Consider the following 23,733-nt stretch of genomic DNA (forward strand, 5'->3'; position numbering starts at 1 on the left):
CAGTCCAGCCAGTGTGAGTCTCTGTCTCTTCAACTAGGTCAGAGAACCAAATGCTTCAGATGAATGCTTCATTTCTTGAATCCCCTCCTGGACTTCGGACCAGCACTCTGGCCTTCATGGGTCCTAACAACAACATCCTAATTTCATCAGGAAGTAGTTACAGAAGAGATTACATCACCCCTTATCCTCAACAAAGGCTGAAATGTTAGGTCCAAAGGAAACTCCCTGACAAAGAGGACAAAATGGTACCTACAGTGCCTATTGGTATATCCAAAGGCAAGGATTTGACTCAGAATACAACTCAAGGGGGAATGTGAGGGCTAAAGTTTTGATTTAAGTTTAAATCACTGTGCTTAAGAGATCTATAAAACAAAAATGCCTCTAACTTGTAAGCTCCACTTGCCTACGGAAAGGTAAGTTCCTGGAATGCTGAGGACTGTGAGTATAACACAGCAAACTCTGTACTTTTGCTTCTATAAACAATCTTGTTTGCCTTCTTAGTTAATTTCCAAGTGGAAATCTTAGTTATACCATGTGAACACCTTTAGTCAAGATGGTGGTGAAGTCACAAGGCACTTATCCTCTCTACCCTTAGTAAAGATGGCTGCCAGTCAAGTGTTTGTCTCCATTCTGAGTCATCAGCTAAGATGGTGGTAAGCCACATATTGCTTACCTCCCAAGATGGTGTCACACCACATCATGGTTCTTTTAAGATTACCTGTGATTGGATTTTCAACTATCAACCCTCTGTGTTACAAGTTTTAAGTTAACTTCTTTGTTATAGTTTGTTTGTTTGTTTGTTTCAAGACAGAGTTTCTCTGTGTAGTTTTGGAACCTGTCCTGGAACTCACTCTGTAGACCAGGCTAGCCTCGAACTCATAGAGATCTGCCTGCCTCTGCCTCCCAAGTGCTAGGAATAAAGGCATGTGCCACCATCTCCCAGCTGGTTGTAGATTTTTTTTTAGCTATACCTAATAAACTTACAAATCTTGAGGTACAGAAAGTTTACATAATAGTCTTACAAATCTTGAGGTAAGGTTTATATCTTAGCAAAAGTTTAAGGCAGTTAATTGAAACCAATATTCTAATCTGTTTTGCTTTGCTATCATTTCTGTCACAAAATCAGGGGGAATCACCCGACATGGGACAGAGAGTAAACTTTAAATAAGCATGCTTGAGCCTAGAGAAGGCAGAACCATAACCTAATTCCAGAGCCAACTTTTCAATAAAGTAGAACAGCATAAAATAATTGTAATATTATGCACACCCAAAAGACATTTGAATCCCTGCTATACTGAATCCAGTGTCTTGAACGCTCAGAGATAAGTAATTCTGAGCCCTGGCCATCAAAACAGTCATGGCACGTGGTGGTGGCAGTGGCCAGTGACTGGTGGTGGCAGAGACAGTAAAAACAATACTAATAAACACAGAATACAAACAGCACAAGACATGGAGAGAGTAAAAAGGAAACCAATAATGCAGAACGTAGATCATTCACTCAGTCAGAAGAGACCGGTCAAAACCAGAACATGTGATGTCACCTTCATTCATACATTGACTGTGCCTGACTGATTCCCAAGCTTGGTGATCTGAGTTGGAGTTTTTGTTTGTTTGTTTTGTTTTTCATTTGTTGTTTTTTGTTGTCATTTTAGCTTGCTTTTTTAAAAAATTCTTCTCTCATGTATTAGATCCTGACCACACTTTTCCCTCCCTCCTCTCCTCCCAGTGTCCACTCTACCTCCTTTCTGTTATTTACCATGCACAAGAATGGACCACAGGATATACAACAAAACCCACTTTAAGAGTTTTTTTGGTGCCGGGCGGTGGTGGCGCACGCCTTTAATCCCAGCACTCGGGAGGCAGAGCCAGGCGGATCTCTGTGAGTTCGAGGCCAGCCTGGGCTACCAAGTGAGTTCCAGGAAAAAGGCGCAAAGCTACACAGAGAAACCCTGTCTCGAAAAACAAAAAAAAAAAAAAAAAAAAAAGAGTTTTTTTGTGGGGAAAGGGAAAAGCAAGGAGTGTACAGACCTGTCTGGAAGAAACGTGGTAAAGAAAGAGTGTGGGGCGGGCATGTCCACTTTTAAAGGTAGCTCAGCACATGCGTATAGGGGCTTACATAGCCATGCCATGCACGTTATAGATTATGTGGCCACACTGAACATGTGCATAGATTATGTATGATGTAAGGCCCTGAGGTGACTAAGCATTTTGCCTGAATGCTGACAGCGCATGTGCGGCTGTGGGACTCCGGAAGTGGCTTGGAGGATGCTGAAAATGATAACATCTTCTCCAACCAGATCCGCTCCTCCTCTGTTTCCCTTCAGGAAAGAGCAGGCCTCCCAGGGATATCAACCAAGTATGGCATAACAAGGTGTAGTAAGACTAGGTACATCCCCTCTTATTAAGGCTGGATAAGGCAACCCAATAGGAGAAAAAGGGTCCCAAAAACAGACAAAAGACTCAGAGACAGCCCCTGCTCCCACTGTTAGGAGTCCCACAGAAACACCAAGCTACACAATCATAACATATATGCAAAGGACCTACGTCAGACCCATGTAGGCTCCCTGATTGTTGGCTCAGTTTCTGTGAGCCCCTATAAGCTCTGGTTAGTTGATTCTGTGGGCTGTTTTCTTGTGGTAGATAAACTGGGTTTGATCCCTAGAACCCATATAATGGGAGGAGAAAACCAACTCCTAAAAGTTGTCCTCTGCCCTCTACACATGCACTGTGGCACATGTACATACAGAGAAACATGGTAGATGGATGGATGGACGGACGGACGGACAGAAAGATAGATAGATAGATAGATAGATAGATAGATAGATAGATAGATAGATAGATAGATAGATAAATACTAAACAAAGTATACTCCATCACAGCAGAGCATCATGGTCACGCTGTCCTGTTCACATGCAAACTTTTCAGGATGATCAACCCTAACCAATCCTGAAGTCAGGATTATTACTTATGGATTTGACTCCTATTCTGAAGTTTTCTGTAGTCTACACTATCCTCCCTCCACATCTACAGATGATGTGGGTTACAGTGCTTTCATTCTCCCACATTCTGGAAAAATGCTAATAATTCTGGCCCAGTAAACATTTTCATACATTACCCAACCCTGATGCTGGCCTAGGGGCTGTGGAAAATCCTTCCAGGACCTTGTTCCTCTTTCTGGCTAGCATCTGTAATGGTTCAAAAAAAAACTTTATTTAAGAAACCTTTTGGTCTCAAGAATTCTGGTTTTGGCAAAGTGTGGTGGTACGCCTCTAATCCCATCATTCCACAGGGGGAAGCAAGAAAATGGTGAGTTCCAGGTCAACCTGGGTTATACAGCAAGGCCTTGTGTACACACACACACACACACACACACACACACACACACACACACACACACGAACAGAACATACTCAAATTTTCATATTATGAAGAAAGAATAGGGTATTGAGAAATAATGTTAGAGGACTGGAGGAGGACAAGGTGATGGTGTCTATAGTGTCCTAAGAACAGTACTACACCACAAGTACATCAACTGCACAAGCCTAGTAAGAACAGTACTACAACATGGGTAGGTGGATTGCACAAGCCTAATGTGCACAAAACTTCAGAAGCCAAGGGCCTATTGAGCCATCAAAGATCTATCCAGAAAGAATGGACCAAGACCTGGAACTAGTTCCTGTAGTGCCAAGCCAGAGAAGACGTCTGCAAAGCTGTGTGAGTGACTCAGCCCTTCAAACATGGAGGGAGGAGGCTTATTGTGACTTTGAGTCCAACCTGAGTTCCTAGTAACTTCTAGGCCAACCTGGGCTACATAATGAGATTCTGTCTCAAAAACAAACAAAAGCCGGATGGTGGTGGTGCACGCCTTTAATCCCAGCATTCCGGAGGCAGAGCCAGGCGGATCTATGTGAGTTTGAGGCCAGCATGGGCTACAGAGTGAGTTTCAGGAAAGGCACAAAGCTACACAGAGAAACCCTGTCTCAAAAAACCATAAAAAAACCCCCACAAAAAACAAAAAAACAAAAAACAGAAATAAAGTCTGCCAGAGATAAAAAGCTCCAAGGTATTTTGTAGTGAAAGTTTAGGGAAAGAATAAAATATTCCACATTGGACCTACATGGTTTCTCAAAAAGAGAAGCAGAACTCTTCCATAGGACAACAATTCCAGGGGAAATTGTTCCTACTTCCAGAAGGGTTGAGGCTGTAAGCTGGATGAAGCTGCGTCTAGAGAGCCATGAGAGGACTTGAGTTATGGTTTTAATGTGCATTTAAGAATGAAAAACATTCTTTCCCCTTCTGGCTTGCAGCTTGCTCCTGGTCACCTCCCCTCTTCTTCCAACCCCAGCCAGCCAATGGAGGTCACAGGACCCCCCTGTCTCTGCCTCCTCAGTGCTGGGACAAGCCCACCCTCACACCTGGCTGTCTTGCATGGATTCTGGGGACTGTGCTTACAAGTCTTGCAAGTCTTGCTCTTTACCTATTGAACTAAATCTCCTCAGCTCAGATGGCCTTTTCTTTACTGCCTCTCTGCCTTGAAGGTTCTACTGTACTTTGCAAAGAGAGACATTAATATGCTAGGGTTTTTTTTTGTTTGTTTGTTTTTGTTTTTGCCTTGTTTGTACCTTCCCCGTTTCATAAAGAGGAACTGAACAATATGACCCATACTAAGAAAGCACTATGTTAGCTAGGTGGAAGTTTTCGGTAGAGGATGATACCTACAGAAGAGTACAGCTGGAGGATGGGCAACTAACCTGAAGTTTTGTATAATATTCTAATGAGTTTGCATTTATATATGCATTGAGGGGAGGGGATTACTAAAGACTTTAAACACTGCAGTAGCAGAATTTGGCTTTCCTTTGAAAAACAAACTGATGCAGACAAGGGCAAGGAATGGGAAGGGACCACAGCTGGGGGCTGTGACAAGAGTTCCAGGAAGAGGTGTTTGGAACTTGCATGTTAATTCCTGTTGGTATCTGAAGGAAAGGTCCAGTCTTCTACCATTAAGGACAAGGTCAGAGGTGTGCATTTCTGAGCCTTCTCACAACTTGAATTAGGACTTAGGGAGATCATTCACTCAGGCGGTATTGGAAGCAGCAGCAGCAATCCTCCACAAACCAGACTGTGGGCCAGCAGTGATGGCAGACGACACAGGGCTGACTGTGGCAGTGGCGGCAGCTTCAATGCCGTGCTTAACTAGGGTGTGCTTGACTGTGTTCTGGATCCGGGTCTCCTTTTGTCCTCACCCGTTGTCCACGCTTAAGTCTTCTGATCTCTGAGCATGCTCACTTGGCCTTTACATAGTCCCCAGATGAAGCAAGGCAGGTGCTGGGACCTTCATTGAGAAAATAAAGCTCAGGAAGATGAAGTGACCTGCTTAAAACCAAAAGCTAGTAAGTGGTATATACAAGATGGGGGTCTACATTTCTACACTACCTTTGTGCATCATGCTGTGTGACAGGATGGCAGATTGTCCCTGGTCTTTGGAACCAGGGATGTGCTAAAAGCCCTATCTTGGTCCTGGCAGCAGTCTCCACAGGAGAAGCCTCATTAACAAGTGATTTGGGGTCTATAGAGCACATACCTGACACGTGAAATGCTCTGGGTTTGAGTCCCAGAACCAAGAAAGAAGGGAAGGAATAAGGGGGGAGGGAGGGAGGGAGGAAGGAAGGAAGGAAGGAAGGAAGGAAGAAAGAAATCACTTAGAATAATGGAATAAAATGCAAAATGTAGGTGCTAATCAAAGGCATTTTTATTTTTATAGGAGATAAGCATCTAGATTCCCTCTGGGACACAGTCCTTCCTCTCTCTGGGGCTTATTTTAGGACAGACTATATAAGAAGTCCTGAAACAAACATCAGCCAGTCCCTAGGCTATTGCTTCAATTTGCTAAATGTCCTCATTTAATTTAGTAAACAACATATTTAATCTCAGATATCTGATCTATAAGTACATGCATAATAACATTTCCTATTTATGTCCTTGAAGCCCAGAAGTCCAGAACACCTTAACAAATGTGTAATGAGCTGCATTTGACTCAAGAACGGAGATCCGCAGCTGTTAACTAATGGCCGTGAAGCTCCGTGGTGCCTGTGTTAAATGCCAGATGTCCTCTCTGATCTGCGTGCTATTCTGAGATGCCGATTATGTCATGTGGTGAGAATTTCGTGTGGTGATTTTACAGTGAGGAAACAAACATGATTTGATGAAAGGATCACCGTTTTAAATTATAGTTATTAAAAGTCTATAAATCCAAAACATCTCTGTTTTATAGTTTAGGCAATGACTCTATTCTGAGCAGCGTGCACCAAGTAGTGTTATTTTCAGGAGTTTGTAAATATAATAGATTACATTTGCTCAGGAAACCAATCTATCTCGGGATTTCACTTATTTGTTTTGATAGTCAATCAGGTATTGTGTTAGGCATGAAGACAAAGATAAATACCATGGTAGTATATAAATGAGAAATTATAATATGGTATGCTGTATAATAATAAAAATATATACAAGGCATGACATAAAAACCCAAGAATAAACTCTGCTTATAGGGGTTGGTTCTTACACTGAATATTATTATCATTATTATTGTTGTTGTTATTATTATTATTCAGTGATGGGAATGGAACCCGTGGCTTATACTTACTGTGCAGACTTCCTACCACTGAATTATACCTCCAGCCCTTGTATATCAAATCTTTAAAATATTTTTACATTTATTTATTTATGGGTGGAGAACATGGATGCTATGGCATATGTATGGAGATTAGAGACCAGTTTGTGGGAGTTGGTTCTCTCCTTCCGTCATGTGGAACCCAAGGATCAAACTCAGGTCACTGGGCTTAGAAACAAATGTTTTTACCCACTGAGCCGTCTCATTGGCCCATGTATACTGGATCTTGAAGGGTTATTCAGAATAATTGTGGACAACATATGGGAAAAGTGAGCAGAGGACAGTGTTTTAGATGAAGGAAATTGTACATGCAAAGGCAGGGGTGGGTATAAAATACCTTAACAAATGCAAAAATTACAAGGATTTTTGTGCTTAGAGGATCTGACACTGCAAATAATATGTTGACTTGAACTGGCGGGGGTGAAGATGTAGCTAGAGTTTTCCTGCCTGGCCCACAGTCAGGACAAATCTCTCTCACCTGCCAGTCCCACAGCCTCTCAGATCCGACCAAGTAAACACAGAGACTTATATTGGTTACAAACTGTATGGCCATGTCAGGCTTCTTGTTAACTGTTCTTACAGCTTAAATTAATCCATTTCTATAAATCTATACCTTGCCACATGGCTCGTGGCTTACCGGCATCTTCACATGCTGTTTCTCATCATGGCGGCTGGCAGTGTCTCTCTGTCTCAGCCTTCCACTTCCCAGCTTTATTCTCCTCCTTGTCCCGCCTATACTTCCTGCCTAGCCAATGGCCAATCAGTGATTTATTTATTGACCAATCAGCAACACATTTGCCATACAGAACATCCCACAGCATGAAGAAGACAGCATGAAGTTTCAGGCAAGATACTAACAAGGCAATATTTGTCATTTGGGAAAATGACAGTGAGGCAGTGTGGAAGATAATTGGAAGAGGAGAGAGGGGAATGCCAAGGGTCCTGGTGAGATATAACACATGTCAACAGACATGAAGACTGTCGAGGGAAGGAGACCAAAGAAACTGATAGTGAAATCGATGTGAAGAGTAAGACGAAGGCCTTGTCAACAGAATGATTGCTCAAGCAAGAAACCAATAGGAATACAAAAGATCGGGTGAGTTGCAAATTAAAAATAAGCCTAGGGACTCGTGAGGTGGCTCAGGAGGTAGAGCATCTGCTGCACAAATCTGATGACCTGAGAGGAATCCCTGGAATCCATATAAAGGTAGAAGGAGAGAACCAGTTCCACAAAGCAGTTCTCTATGTCCACACATGTGCTGTAGCGTGCATGCACACTCACACCCTCCATCACACACACACACACACACACACACACACACACACACACACACACACACACACACTGATAATAACAACAACAACAACAACAACAACAATAATTTAAAAAATAAGCCCAATTTCAGCAAGCTTGTGTTACCGCGTCTGTGGATTACGTAGTAAAGATAATATAAGTCAGATAAGATAAGACAAGATAAGATCAGAATTGACAATGTTAATCTAAGTCACTGATTATCCGGTTACTGATGGCAGCCATGGAATGAATAATCCCAACAGGAAAAGGAAATGTTGGATGAATGTCACATATATTGTCTGAAGTTTCATCTTTGTCAGTAAGAACTGTTGGAGAGTGTGTTCTCATTTGCTCCTGGGAACCTGTGTCAGGATGTGGCAGAGGAATGGCTGAATGGGAAGCGAGGGTACAGCCTCTAATCCCAGCTCCTGGAAGCCGTGGGATAGTGTTAGAGAAGTCATTGAACAATTCCCTTGCTCGGTTGCTCTACCTGTAAAAACGAGGACATTGGATTTGGGGGAGTTCTCCTCTGTAATTTTGTGACCAATCTCCAAATCTCACAATCTCCACTTCTCCCCGCAGGCTGCCAGTAAAACCTGAAATAACTGGAAAAGAGGCATTGAGAGAGAAACTTGGCCTGAAAAGAGCCACAAACCTTGTAATTTTCCCCCGAAGAGTGGAAATCTGACTTTGAAAAATATTTCTGCTGTAATTTGAGGGCAATTTTGTAGACTATTATGAAAATGTGAAGCTTTTTATAAAGAAAATGAAACTTGGTCACGAATATTTGGGCTCATATTGAATAACCTCTTGAATATACATTTTTTTTTGGAAAATAACTATATAAGATTGTCCTATTTAAAAGTGCTTCATGCAATAAGCACTATATAGTAATCTGATTATATTCATCCCTTCTGGCCAATTATGACCGCCTACAAGTAATACAGGGATAGAAGGCACCCACTGTAATTATATTGCATTAAAATTGTATGTCCCCACAATAGCAAGCTGTCTAGATGACTGTGCAGAAAGATCTTGCTGATAGATGAGCTCTTACATGCTGAGCTGGCTCCTAACTAGTTGTACAGAAAGCTTTTTCCTGTGGATTCTCCTCAAATGTGAGGTCCATGGGCGATGAGTACCAAAGAAAAACAGACCATAGTTCAACTGACAAGCAAAGCAGCCATGGAAGATGCATACTACCCAAAATGAAGTGCGTGAATGAAACAGTTCTGTGCATTGCTTTATAGTTCTGATGGAACTGCAGTCCAGCAATGTTCTTACATTTAGCCTCTGTATTAAGATTACTCTCCGAATGAACATCTGGAATAATGTACCTCCTACTGGGGGTGGGGGGGAGACGACAAAGACAGAAGAATGTCCTGACGTTCGTGGGCAGCTAATCTGGCTTATGCATTGGGGAGAAAGAACAAAGGGACCCTGTCACAAAGTGGAAGGGACTGATACCTACTGTTGTCTTCTGATACCATGCAAGCATTGTAATACCCATGTGCTTGCACACACACACACACATACACCACAGAATGGAAGAGAAAATAAAAACAATGCAAGATTTTAGAATAAACACAAGAACTGTGTCAGGCTTACATGAGGAAAACTTTCAGGTACTATTGTGAGACACAAAGACGACCAGCTGAGTGAAAAGTTTGTGTCTTCCAAGAGATCTAATGCCTCCTGAGTGAAATCGAGGACAGAGCAATGAATAAACTACTCAGCTCTTTAACAATGTGAAAAGAAAATGAGAATCTATATTTGTATTTATTGGTGTGTAAAGAAACTCTGAAAAGCGCCTTATAAAAACTACCTATGGAGGACAGTGCGCTGACAAAAGATGAGAATAGCAGATGTGATGCTCACACCCAGAAGGTTCATCCATTAGATCCATAATCTAAGGTTCCTCAATTATACAACAAGATCACAATCCATGAAATGATTGCATAGTCATTTTTCCAATCAGAGTCCTCCTGCCGGTGGTACTTAGGTCTTTTGCTAGTACAATCAGTCCCGCAGTCAATCATGTGGTGGTAATTGTGGTTGTCGGTCCCAGTGGATTGAGAGATGCCTAGAAATTAGTAAAACATGTTCCTAGGTGTGTCTGAGGGAGCATTTCCAAAGTCCAGTGGCATGTGGAGGTGAACAGAGTGGGGAAAACCTGCCATTACTGTGGTTGGCACCTTCCAGTAGACTGAGTGCCCCCATAAAACAATAGCAGAAGATCTGTTTAACGCGCTGTTTGATTTTTCCTTTAAAAATGTCTTTATTCCGCCTATTGATTTGGTGTGTGTAAACAGGGAGGGGCAGGCAGGCACAATTCCACAGCGTGTGTGTGGAGGTCAGAGGGCAACGTTCAGAAGTCGGGTCCTGGGCATCAAACCCCAATGATCAAGTTTGGGAGCAGGTGATTTTACCCTCTGAGCTCCCTCTCCAGCCCTGCTTGGCTTTTTTGTTTTTAACTCTTCAATTTTGCTTTGCCTTGAAGCCTTTTTGGTTTGGTGTTTTGTTTTGCTGTTGCCCGCTGCCACTGCTTTTTGGACACAGACTGCAGATTCAACTTTGGAACACAGTTCTGTGCTGACAACACCCCCAGGGGCTTCGAAGATTTCAATTTTTACTAGACCTTCCTGATTCTTAGACTGAGAGATTGCCAATCTCCTTAGCTCTCCAGCCTAAAGACAGCCCCTATGGAACTAATCAATCTCTGATAATGTATCCTGTAAGCTAATGGTATACACACACACACACACACACACACACACACACACACACACACACACACACACCACACACCTGGAGAACACCAATGAAACCATTCATTGCCATTTTTTAAGTTGAATTTTAAAATAAGTAAAGCTGTCAACCACAAGGAATTCCAGAAATAAAAAAAAAAGCAAATTCTTTGAAAAAATGAAAGCTCTGACTCCTTAAGTGCAAATAGTCATGATAGGAATTCAAAAATAGAAATCGTGAAAATCTGTGAACTAGCCAGGTCCAGGATTCAGGCTGCCAAGATGGCTCAGCCTATACAGATGCTTGCTGTGCAGGCCTGGTCACCAGAGTCCAGTCCCCAGAAGCCACGTCAAAGTGTAAGGAGAGAACTGACCCCATGAATTGTCCTCTGACCATCACTCATGTGTCATGGCATGCATATGGTGATATTTTATTTGTATTAAAATGTTATTTGTATGTTAATAAATAAAGTTGCCCGGGGGTCAGAGCTATTAGCAAGCCATAGGAAGGCAGGGCAGTGGTGGCGTACGCTTGTAATCCCAGCACTTGGTAGGCAGAGCTAGGCAAGTCTCTGTGTGTTCAGGGATACAGCCAGCATTGGAGACACACGCCTTTAATCTCAATACCAATCATAGAAAACCTGGAGGTTTATACAGACAGGCCGTGATGAGGCGGTCATGTGGTTGGGTTTATAACCAATGGGAAGGCAGAACAGAAACTCTATATAAAGACTTTAACACAGGAAGTAGCTCTGGTTCGGAGAGGTAGGACCACCGCAGGAGGAAGGCTAAGGTTTTAGCTCTTAGCTCTGACATCTTGGCTTTCTTCTTTGCATTGGTTCTGTGTTTCTTATTTAATAAGACGGTTGGTTACTTCTACACATGCATGTCCACGAGCATCCACACACATTTAAAAAAAGAAAAAAGAAAGACGAGGCCAATTTTAGAATGGAGAGGTACACATTCCCACTGTCCTTCTTTTCCTACACCCTCGTCCAAACATGTGCTGCTTCTACTGATGTACAAGGAAGCGCCCCTGTGTCATATGGGTACTGGAAAATCTGCCCAGCAAATACAGAGTCATGCCAAATGATTTCATCCATACAAGTTGGCACAGGACTCCGAAGCTGACCTGTTTAACCAATGGTCAAGGTTCCCACGGCGTCTCTCACCGCAGCGCATTGCTAGACTGGTAGGTAATGGCCATGCAACTTACTAAGATGTCCACACTTGTTGGTTCTCTCTGTAACTTCAGCATCCTGTATTTGAAGCATACAGCACTATTGTTCCCATGTCTCAGGGATGGATTGTCGCTGAGCGGAAAGCTGACACTTTCTGACAGGCGTTCAATTCGTTTCTAAAAACCTGAAGTCGTCGGAGAGGCTGGAACCTCCACACCCAGTTCTCTGGGCTTAATGCAGATGCTCAGAGGCCAATGAGTTTTGCTACCGCCTGGTGAGATACGTGAGACTAAGATAAACTGCAGTGAAACCAGCGGTACTGATGATGCACACGTTTATTCAAATAGTGAACCACGAAAGGGCAAAAGGCGGTACCTCTTCCATGGCAGTGTGTGGCTGTGAACTGATGCTCTGGGATTTACTTAGATTTACCAGTTGCTTTCTCCTCTTAACTTGCTATATCATCCTGAAGGAAAATAAAAGACAAAAACCAAAGAAAGAAAAAAAGAAAATTCCTTTCAAGCACTCACCAAATCTCTGCTCCACGGACACCATAACTCAACCGTGGACTTTTGAACACAGGAAATAAGTCTAAAGCTCAACTTATGAGGCACATTTGGCTGGAGTCCAACACGACTTAGAAGCTTCTGAGGCAGGTGGCTGAATCTGAACTCCTTCCAAAGCTCACTTAATTGGACAATGCCTATCCGTCTTAAATGTCATACATGAGTCTTTCTATGTTAAATGCGATCAGTTCCACTAAAACTAAACCACTTAGCAGGCACCCTGAATTTCCAATGTCTATTCCATGCTCTCTATTCGTTTGGACTCGATTTTCAATTCATTTTCTAACTAGTGTTAAACTGGTAAGGTGTGTTGTCTCTACACCCTGACCCCAAATCTGCCTTCTCTCCTCTCTCCTCGGCCATTGTCTCTCCTCTGCTACTTCATAGACTATGTTTGCCTCCTCCCATCTGGCTGTCTTCTCTGCAAAGCTATCAGGGTGTGACTGCCTACAGAATGATAGCAAACCTCTGAGCAGACAAGCCAGCTGCTGCCGATTGCAGATCGTTAAAGGAAATTCGTCAGCTTATTTCCTTCACGCTTCATATAAGGAAGTCATTTCCCACCACGAACCACTCACCAGCTGGAACCTTTATGTATATTGCCAAATTAATGAGATTGACAGAGACCCCCTGAACTCTTGCCGTGGAATTACCTTTATGTTACAATTTCCTCCATAGCACGCTCCTATTGCTAATTGACAAGAAGTCTGGAAGGTATTTGTGGTTTCTACGATGAAAGCTGTTACCTAAATGGAGTGAACCCATTTGGGGAGATATGCAAATATAGGCAATATTACACACTTCGTGCAGCTGCTAGCTAGCTCCACAGACTATGGATCTATAGTTCATTGACACAGAGAGAGCTAAGGACAGCAGCCCATACTAGCCCACACTATTTGAACATAGTTCTGGTAGAAAAAGACAAATGATTGCTCTTCCCCACGTGTGTGTCTGTAGGTCCTTCACAAAGCAGGCTTGCCCCAAGGCTAACGAAGCTTACATCTTAGGACCCCTCTCCCTTGTGCATCATTTCCAAGGTTCTATTCTGCCGATTTTGATTTCTTCAATTTTATTTTACTTTTCTTAAAGAAGGAGGGAGGCCTCCCCGATCCCGTAAGCTTCAGGACTCAAAAAAATGTCGTATCTAGATTTGATCCAAACATTTCCATTTCTAAGTTTTAGTTGTAGCCAGTGTATTATTGGAAAACACGTGACCATATTAATGTGGTTACTGGAACCATAATTCACCTTTCTTGCTTCTTTAGCTTCATGGTTAGTTGTACAGGTATTTTTAAGCCCTTTGGAACATTTGCACACAACCCCTATTGAGAGCAATTGGATAACAACTTTGGAAACTGCCAATATATTTACAGTTATAAGACACCATGTCTACATAGCTATTCATTTATCAAAGACTGGACATATTCCAAAAATCTGTCAGTAAGAGACTAGCTAAATCAATGATGATGCATCCATATGGACACCAGGCAGCTGTCAAAACATGAGGAAATGCTTAGGCCCTGGCATGGAAAGAATTCAAAGATAAGTTGTTAGATAAAATATGCAGTGGTGTATTAAGTATGCAGTACCATTTATTAAAAGGCTGGCAAAACAATTACTTATTTACTTTTATAAGATGGCTTTGAAAGGACACACAAAAAATTAATCAAGGATAAGAGGTGTGATAATGAGTGCCTGAGGATTAGATAGATGAGAAACAACCATGGAGGTGATGTTTTATGGGTTTATGTGATAGAAGGGTATGCACATGTCATAGGAAATGTAATAAGTACTCAAAACGTAGAGCTAAGAAATGAGGGCCAATGCGCTGACTTAGCAGGTAATGAGGTCTGCCGCCAAACCTGACACCCTAAGCCCAACCCTGGGGACCAACATGTTAAAAGGAGAGACCCGACTTCTGCAAATTGTCCCCTGGCCTCCACATGCGTGGTGGCACAGGCACGCGCGCGCGCGCGCACACACACACACACACACACACACACACACACACACACACACACACACAAACACACACACACACACTAAAGAAAGATATGGAAATAAAAGAACTGAAGAGCAGCCCTAGCAGTCAGGAGGCCGAGGCAGGACGATTGTCCATTCAAAACCATCGAGAATTCCACAGCAAGATCCTGTCTCAAACAATGACAATAAATAGATGAAAAGCAGAAAGAGGAACTCGGTGCCCTTCTCTGGTGCCATTGAGTCCACGCTTGCAGCTTCCACAGTCGAAGGGCTATGCTTGAGTCTCTGTGACCGTGACTCTTGCACTCTCCTAACTCCCACCTCCTGTTCTCACTCGGTCTCTGTGCAGACACAGCATTCTTCACTGTATTCGGTGGCCACGGCTATAAACAACTTCAAGGCTATTCTCTGTTTATCGCCTGTTCTTCCTGCGACGCAGCCTTCGAACTGTACTCCTTTGTCCCTGGAGCAGGTTTCCTTCAGAGAACAAGCCACAGGGACCCTGAAGACTCCCTTGACCTGGTAGCTACCCTGCTACTGTTTCTAGCTCTGTGCATCTCTTTTAAAGAGATTATCTCACTTATTACCTAGAACGTCTGTCTTCTGTAGTCAAGTCTAGACAGAACTCCTCCACACTGGCTGGGTTGTGTTTGTATTGTCTGCTTCTGTGTTCCTGGTGCTTAACGTTGGGCTCAGCAAGGCTTAGCAAATGTTTGTTGAATGGGGAGTGACTTCTTTACAGGCAAGGTATATGTTCCTTCTACAACCCACAAAATATAAGGACAATATTGCAGAACATATGGGTTTTCCACCTACCGTATCAGCACTGTAATTTTAACCTTTCAGTATTTGGGGGATTCAGAGGTTTCATCTCTGTTGCTTTTCATGTGTTTTGTGATTCAGTAAACATACTGTGTGCTTGCCATGTGGCACTTTTTAAACGACCGTGGTCATGATGTTAGATGGTTGTAGTAGAATGCAAGACAGAAAAAAAAATGCTTGATGTTTGAATAAATCTAATTGAGGAAGGGATTGTGGAGTGATGCATAAATACATAAGCCAAATAAATAAAAATAACAATCAGGGGCAAAAGCCACAATAAAATGGTTGAAGGAGGCCAGGCCAATCCTCCTTAAAGAGATAATATTTGAAGTAGGATTCAAATGTTACCACATATTGAGAAAGTATCAACATACATCTTAGACTCATGTCTGGCATATAATAAATTCCAGAAATGGTAAGAATTAGCATTTGGTTAAATGGTTAAAATGTATCCGAAGAAGTACATTTCAAAAGTCTCAGAGTTGTGTATGGTGGCACATCCCTGTAATCCCAGCCTGAGGAAGCTGAAGTAGGAGAATTGAGAGTTCAAGGTTAGCTTGTGTTGATGGATGATGGAGCCTGTGCTGATTAGCCAGATTACACGTCAGAACAACAACAAAAACCACACAAGAAATGAAGGCTGAGGCAGAAGGATTCAGAGTCTGAGTTTAGTCTGAGTCATCTAGCCAGATTCTACTTCAAAAAAACAAACAAAAGATCCAAAACACAAACACACACACAACAAACTGAAAGTATATGAAGTATGTTGTCTTTTACAAGTAAAATGTTACAATTGCATCTATATTATTTATAGAGTGAGAAGACTCTGTGTGTGTGTGTGTGTGTGTGTGTGTGTGTGTGTGTGCATCTATTTCCTATTTGGGTCAATGAACTAAGTTTTAACTGAACGTCCTGTTTAGTTCTGAAGTTATTAACACTTTTAAAGTGGTACCATCGATGCATTTAATGATCCCCTGCATCTGCTTAACATTGTACCAAGAAAACACAGAAACAGGCAACAATAGCTATTTATAAGTGGATCCATCCTTGCCTAAGGTCCCATGAGCAAATCAATAAGTTCTTCCTGGTTTCTTATATCTAAGGTGATAAAATGGTGAGAGAGAAAGTGAGAGGTACATTGGGTGGAGACATTCAGTGTGCTTAGGAACAGTTTAATGTAAGCACACGGCCGGAGAATAGAAAATTATGGGCAATTCCTGTCTTCCTGATTCTACAGTCCAACCACTGGTGTCCATTGGATGGAAGGAGCAGGGTGAGGGCCTGCCTCTGTTCCTGGCTCTTCTCACTGAATCCCTCAAACTTTGCACGGTGGTTGTTCCCGGCTGTGAGTCACACACTGGGGTTAAAGGAAAGAAGCAGAGAAGCAGATGCAGAGGAGCTGATTTCCAGAGGAGCTCTGTGCTTGAGCTGGAGGCCCCAGGGGTATTCTGGGTATAAATTATACATTAAAGATTTCCTCCATTTCCCTGGGCTCTCATCCTTTGCACCGTAACCACTGGCTCTGGCCAAAGGCAGCAACAGCGGTCTCAGGGCTGGCCCACAGGTAGGGGAAGGTGAAGCCAACGACACCAGAGGTGCAAAAAAAAAAAAGTAAATGGGACCCAGCAAATCTGGGTAGGGCATTCCACAGTATTCATATCTCCGATTTATAAAAGGGGAAACGGACACTTGGGGAAACAGTTGGCTAACAGTTCCTACTTAAGTGGCAGAGCTCAGCTGTGCATCCAGTTAGATTTGACCCAATAACTTATTCTCATTCTCTTCTAACAAATTCGTCCCCTTTTCTGACCACAGTCAGGAGTTCTTACCTTTATGAAATCCTCAGTCTAAAGGGTGTGAGTTCCTGTTTCCTCACACCTTATATACCTTTTTCTGCCCTGCCATATTACTTCTTGGGATTAAAGGCGTATGTCCTTCCCAAGGAAAAACGTGAGATCTCAAGTCCTGGGATTAAAGGTGTGTGTGTGCTTCCCAGTACTAGGATTAAAGGCGTGTGCCACCACTGTCTGGCTCTGTTCCCAGTGTGGCCTTGAACTCACAGAGATCCGGACAGATCTCTGCCTCCCGAGTGATAGGATTAAAGGTGTGTCATCACTGCCTGGCCTCTATGTCTAATCTAGTGGCTGGCTCTATCCTCTGATCTCCAGATAAGTTTGTTAGGGTACACAATATATTGGGGTACATATTATATCACCACAACCCACCGTAGATACTGGGAACTGAACTCAGGTCCTCTGCATGAGTGTAAGTGCCCTTCCTTGATGAGCCACCTTACCATCTCATCCCATCCTGGACCCTTTACAGACATTTCTCTGTGTCTTTTATATTTATAGCACATTTCAATTTGGTTGTGAAATATTCATCAAAAATACTTGATGTGAAATTATATTTCACAAAATTTACAGTTGAAGCAGTAGATTATCAGAGCCAAAGGGTCCAACATGATTAAAAGTTTTCTGTCACCAGCTGGAGCATTCTTTTTTAAAAAAATTAAATCAATTGAAGTACTAGTTTCTCATAGTAGCCTCACTTAAAAATGTCCAATAGTTTTTGCGTGGCTCATGACTAATGTACCAAGTAGTACAGAATTGTGTACTATGAAAAGGTGTAGGTGTACGCCGTGATCCTAGCACCCAAGAGGCCAAATTTCACAAACTCAAGACCAGCCTGGGCTGTATAGAGTGAGACCTTGCATCAGAAGCAAAACAAAAATGGAGGCCAAAGTGATGGCTGAGAGGTTAAAAGCACCTGACCTGTTGCTTTTTCAGAACACCGGAGTTCAGTTCCCAGCACTCACACTTGGGGGTTCACAACCACCTGTAACTCTTGCTCCAGGGTTCTTCTGGCCTGCATGGGGACTAACACACATGGTAACACCACACACACACACACACACACACACACACACACACACACACACACACACACAGAGTCTTTAAAAAAAAGGAAAACAATCAAGCCAGTCAAACCAATACCATTGTCTGTCATGTGCTGCCGAGTAATAAACCAAGCCCTACTGGCCAAGAACAATGATTTTCCTGCAATTACTCAGGAGCAATGACAATGGCTGTTTGCAGCTTTGGAGTAAGACTACCCAGGAAGATTTGGATCCGGTTTCGCCTGATCTTTAAATTGCTGACGTGTAGTAACTGATCTTCATCTCAACGGTGTACCCTGGGAACCCAGTCGCTGTCGGTTTCAGTGGCCTTATGAGAAATTCCACAATTGGAAAGATCACCCATGAGTGGTTGTTTTGATGCACTAACCTCATCTATAAGTGTGAGGTGGTGCTGAAAGGCCATCATGGTACTAGGATATAAATCACTAAAAGGGAAAAAAGGAAATAATGTCTTGTGTATCTTTAAAGGTATGTACAGGTTTATACCAGAAGAAAATAAACCTCATTTACATAAGGCATAGTCAGCAATATTCATGTTGCTAGATTTGGTGGCTCGTGACTCTAATGTCAGTACTCGAGATTCTGAGGCAGAAGGTTCATGAGTTCCAAGACAAATTAGATTACACAGAACAATCCTAACGAGAAGAAGGTGGGGGGGGGGGAGAAAGTTCATCCATGTAACACTATTATTAATTTCCTCAAATTGGAAATTATCCAAGCACATGTTAACATCAACAGTAAAATAGGCCTGTGGTGTCATCGCTTGATAGTAATGCTTGCTGTAGTGTATGAAGCCCTGGATCCTACGCAGTGCCCAAAGTAAACAACAACAGAACAGAGAGAGAGAGAGAGAGAGAGAGAGAGAGAGAGAGAGAGAGAGAGAGAGAGAGAGAGAAATTATTTTTAAAGACAATGTATTTTGTTTGATTTTTTTTATTGTTGTTTTTCATTGAGATAAGGTCTCACTGTGTAGCCCTAGGAGACCTGGAACTTCATATGTTAGACCAGGCTAGCCTTCATTCAGCTCTAAGAGAGCCACCTAAGAGAGCCTCTTGAGTGCTGAGGTTAAAGGCATGCACCACTGAACCTGGCTTAAAAAGAAGATTTTTTTTTAAGGGCATAGAAATACCTGAGTGAGAAAGAAAAGCCTCCAGCTATATCTGTAATACAGATGAAACTCATAAATATTATACCAAACAAAAGAGTCCAGGTGTAAACAGGAACAGAATGTAGGGTTTTGCTTGTATGAACTTCAAAAACAGACAAAACTAGTCCTTCTTTAGCGAAGTTAGTCATTAACCTGATGAGGGCTAGTGGTATTGATTAGGACACAGCATATGACTAGGAATGTAACTCAGTGGTAGAGTACTTGCTTAGCATGCAAGACCTTGGGCTCAATTCACAGAACAGCACAAAACAAACCAGAAAGCAGCATGAAAGATCTACTGGGGTGCTGGAACGTCCTATTTCTTGATCTGGATGTTGGATGGACAGAGGTACTCACTGAACAAAGATACTTACTGCTCATGCGCTTTTCCGAATGTCTGTCATTCATTAAAGTGTATGTTTAAGTCATAAATCCTTTCATTCCCTTCACTGAAGACCAGTAGAATTCTATTGTCCATTCTAGGAATCTAGAGAAAAATCAGCATACAAGAAAGTCAGTCACTGTTCTACTCTGTGATTCCATCCTGAAACAACATTTCTCTCGGGGGTTGCCTGTGTTTAAGTATGGTTTGCTTGTGCCCCAAAGGGTCTGTGTGATGGAGGCTTGGTCCTCATATAGCATTAGAGGTGGAGAATTCTTTAAAGGTAAAGCCTAGTGTGGGGTGATTGGGTCACTGAGGACACTGTCCTTGAAAGAATTTAAATTGTTCTCATGGGACTACATAGTCAGTTCCCATGACAGAAGTTGTTATGATGGAACAAGGCTAGCACTTCCTTAGTCTCTTTGGCTTCCGCTCTCACTCTGTGATTTCCTGTTCTGATGTCATCTGCCAGGAGGCCCTCAGCAAAGGCCAAATACATGGATCTGCTAGAACCAGGACTTTTGGCTTCCAAAACTGAGCTAAACAAACCTCTTTCCTTACAAGTTGCTCAGCTTCAGGACTGATGCAAAGGCAAGGGAAGGACAGCTAAGCTGATCTGGAAGTCCAGAAGGAGAGGAGGGGCGAGAACAAGGAAGAGTCAGTTTAATGGGACCTGCTCTCTCACCCCTGCTTGGTGAAATCAACTTCTCCAGGTTCCGTTGGATGACATTTCCTTCTGAAGCCTTCTTTTCGAATGTCTCAAACAAAACTTAAGGTATGGTACTTGTCTGCCTTACTAATTTATTCCCATTCATTATAGCATTTTCTCGGAGCCAATCCACTGTAATACTGAAAGCTTGAACTACGGAATCAACACTTCAAGGGCTCTCTCTACCACTCCCCATGTGAGCTGAAGAAAATCGCTTAATTATTTTTTTTCCTCAGTTGTAAAGTGTAGATTACAACAACTGCATCTACAATAGGTTGTTGTAAGGATGAACAAAGACAATGGATGTGTTGGTGCTGGAGAACAGTAAAATCTCAGGGAATGATTTCTGCTGCTTTTATTGAATATTATCTAGAGATGGCACACTCCTGAGTAATGTGGAATATGTCTTCGGCGGCTTTTACACATGACACATAGCTTGTCTTGTATGTAGTCACATTCATGTCTTTCTTACTCTAGAGCAAGAACTCCATCTTGATTTTGTTTGTTTGTTTGTTTGTTTGCTTGTTTGTTTGGTTTTATGAGGAGGGGGGAAGTGCTGGGGACCTTACTAAAGGCATCAAATACTCAGTGGTATTGAGCTGCATCCCTAACCTAAGAACCACAACTTGTGTGTGGTAATAACCCCGCACAATGCTGAGGTTTAGACTGTATAAATGCTGTGTAACATGTAGAATTCACTGAGAAGTGTCGTATTATCTGTAATCCGGCAGTGCTTAAAGCAATTTTTTTTTTTTTTTAAAAAGAGCTTCTTTTGTACATTTTCTTATCTCTAGGGTTTCTAGCATTCCAGGTGCTCAGAGTTGTCCCAGTGGGGACACTGAAAGTTCTGGGATCCAGAAAACCCCTCAGTTCAAGACAGTCACCGTACCTGCCTGTGAGTCCCATGCTCCGCTAGCCTGCTAATGGATGAGACATCCAGCTCCTACCTAAAGCCCCTCACTCTGGCATTTCCTCTACAGACTCAGAATAGGCCCTTGAAATCCCCCACGTCCCTGTGTCTCCCATCTTTCCTCTCCCCATCAACGTTCAAATATTCCATTTTTTCTATTTAAAAACAAACAAAGTAATTAAAAATCAACCACAGGGGCCGAGGTTGTAGCTCAGCAACACAGAACTTACCTAGCATGTGGGTGGCCCTGGTAGTTCCCCAGGACAGTAAACAAATAAATACCAACAAAAGTGTCTCCGACCTACATCTTCCTCTAGCTCCCACCCATTTTCTTGGATCTCCTTTATAACAGAATTCCTTGAATGGATTGTTTACACAGAGTCTCTAATTTTGTTTCTCTCTCTTACCATTTTCTGTTGAACCATTCCTGCCAGGGTTTTGTCCCCAACTCTCCACAGAGAAAAATCCAGTCTCTGTTTGCCAATGATCTGGAATTTTCTCAGACTGTTGTATAGTGAGAAATAAACTTCTATTGTATTTATGCATTGTATTTGGTTATACTTTTTTAATCACAAAAATTTGTTCCAGCGTATGTGACAGAGCTAATGACTTCCATATTCACATGTCCGGTTTGTCTACCCCCTCCCCCTGCAGTCTGTACTTGTCTGTTCAACTGTCTAGAACTCAGCCAACTGAGTATGCAATAAGAGTCTCAAACGTAGCATGTCAGTACTAACCTTTTCATTTCCTTCCCCAAGCAGCAGCTCTCTGTCAGAAAGCATCACTCCCTTCCTTGTTCTCACGTCCTGGAGTGATCCTGCCCACCATGACTCCGATCCATTCCATTCACTTGACCAAGAAAGGCCGCCATCTTCCAGGCTGTGTTAGCTTCCTGACTACTCCGGCTGTTTCCTCCCCGCCACAGTCTCCTGAATATGGAGGCAGACAGTCCCAAGAACAGAGGTCAACGTCAGTCATTTTTCTACACGAAACAGTTCCAAGAACAGGGGTCAATGTCATTCATTTTTCTACACAAAACCTCCTCTAGAGGCATCTCATCTCACCATCACGACATGAGGACCCAGGGCACAGAACACATTTGGTAAACACTCTCTTTGGTAAAGGTGTGCCCTTACCTTGACCGGTAAAGTCTAATAATGACCTTTTCTGTTACCTGTCTGCTAGGTGCCTCTTTTTCCTCACAGACTCCTGGCCTTCTAACTCTTCTACACACACACACACACACACACACACACACACACACACACACACACACACACACATGCAGGCATGTACACACAGACCTCCACCACGACCCAAACCTCACCAAACTCCCGGCTGCAGCCTGTAAACCAGCAAACCCTGCCCAGAGGCTCTTCCTCTAGAATCTAGGGTCTAGATCATCTCATGACTCACTCCTGTTCTTACCAGTTTCTCTTCAAGTTTTAAACTTTGCTTTGAAACATTTCTCCATTGTTCTTCCATGCAGTAGACATTACGGTGGGAATATGAAGATGAGTTGAAATAGCCTCCTCCCTCAAGAAACTGTTATATTGAATGGGAGAGTGACCTTCCTGGAAAGTTTCCTAGAAGGGGGGGCCATGAACTGAATCTTTAAAAAAAAAAAGGAGTTAAGGGAGAGGAGGGGGTGTGATAAGAAGAGAGCCTTTTAGGGAGATGGCGTGTACATGGGTAGGGTGCAGAGGCTGTTTGATTGGTCTTATCTATCTCCAGAGCCTGGTCACGCGCTATGATACGAGCACTGGGAAAAGCTCGGTGATGCGTATGGGTGGCAAGAACTGGAAGGTCACAAGGATGATACAGACAAGGAAGCCAAAAACAGAGAGACATGAGGACTTCAGAACACTGCCAACGGCAAAAGGGGGCTCTCAGACAGGGGGTTCAAAGAGGGTGTAAAGCCAGAGACAGTCCATCCTGATGGAAAGGCCAGGAACAGGATTCCTCAGACAGGAAGGGTCAGAGATGCAGGTCTGTTACCACGGACCTTCACTGGTCTCCAGAGTATCATTTTTCCTGGGATCCAGCCCCTTGCAACTTTTCTCACTTGAATCTAGGCTGGATCTATCACTTGCTTTGACTTAGTGTTTCTCAACCAGGGAAGAATCCCCCACCCCACCCTGAGAACATTTACAATGTTTGGAAACAATGGGGAATGCTGTGGGGAGAGCTGCTGTAGCAATTTCTGTGATACTAACAGATAGAAGCTGAGATTCTACCATACAGCAGAGCCTAGTTCCTCACAGCCAAGACTCACCCAGCCCACAATGTCAAGTGCACTGAGATCAAGAAGCCAGCAGAACACAGCCCAGTCCTCCATCTCAACAAGAACTAAACGTTAAGATGATCTAAGACCACCAATGTAGCTCAGAGGCAGAGTGTTTACC

At 42.8% G+C, this 23,733-nt stretch overlaps 1 long non-coding RNA gene across 6 annotated transcripts in view; it reads right to left on the reverse strand.

Moving 5' to 3' along the window:
- LOC128108632 (uncharacterized) overlaps nucleotides 1-23,733 on the reverse strand; it is a 45,035-nt gene that overhangs the window by 15,635 nt on the left and 5,667 nt on the right. For 5 of the 6 annotated variants that reach the window (XR_008217555.1, XR_008217551.1, XR_008217552.1 and 2 more), the window contains 2 exons: nucleotides 22,066-22,257; nucleotides 19,702-19,814 (listed from right to left, as the gene is read on the reverse strand). This is a non-coding gene — a long non-coding RNA (uncharacterized LOC128108632). Of the gene's footprint in view, nucleotides 1-19,701; nucleotides 19,815-22,065; nucleotides 22,258-22,756; nucleotides 22,941-23,733 lie in introns of all 6 variants that reach the window. The other variant, XR_008217554.1, reaches the window with a different exon arrangement.

This window comes from Peromyscus californicus, unplaced genomic scaffold (assembly GCF_007827085.1).
Source record: "Peromyscus californicus insignis strain IS unplaced genomic scaffold, ASM782708v3 Scaffold_13__1_contigs__length_99412109, whole genome shotgun sequence".
Classification (NCBI taxonomy): Eukaryota; Metazoa; Chordata; class Mammalia; order Rodentia; family Cricetidae; genus Peromyscus; species Peromyscus californicus.